The sequence below is a fragment of the Nomascus leucogenys genome, chromosome 25 (genome assembly GCF_006542625.1).
Source record: "Nomascus leucogenys isolate Asia chromosome 25, Asia_NLE_v1, whole genome shotgun sequence".
In the NCBI taxonomy this organism is placed as follows: Eukaryota; Metazoa; Chordata; class Mammalia; order Primates; family Hylobatidae; genus Nomascus; species Nomascus leucogenys.
The window spans coordinates 26,841,456-26,841,673 of record NC_044405.1 but is presented as its reverse complement, the minus strand read 5'-3'; positions in this window follow the sequence as shown (position 1 = coordinate 26,841,673).

Sequence of the window (218 nt, the reverse complement as noted above, 5' to 3'; positions counted from 1 at the left end):
TTTCTTACAACTGCACGTGACTCCGCAATTAAGGAAAAAAAAAAAAGCAAAGAAAAGCAGGATAGCTGATGCGCACGTCGAGGCCCTTCTCACGCTCTGCGCACCCAGGGGAGAGCGCAGTGACCCAGAGCGTCTATTCATCCATCCGCAGTCACCGGGCGCTGGCAGAGAGGGCGCCCGGCGGGCGGGGAAGTGGGCGGGGCCTGGGGGGGCGGGAC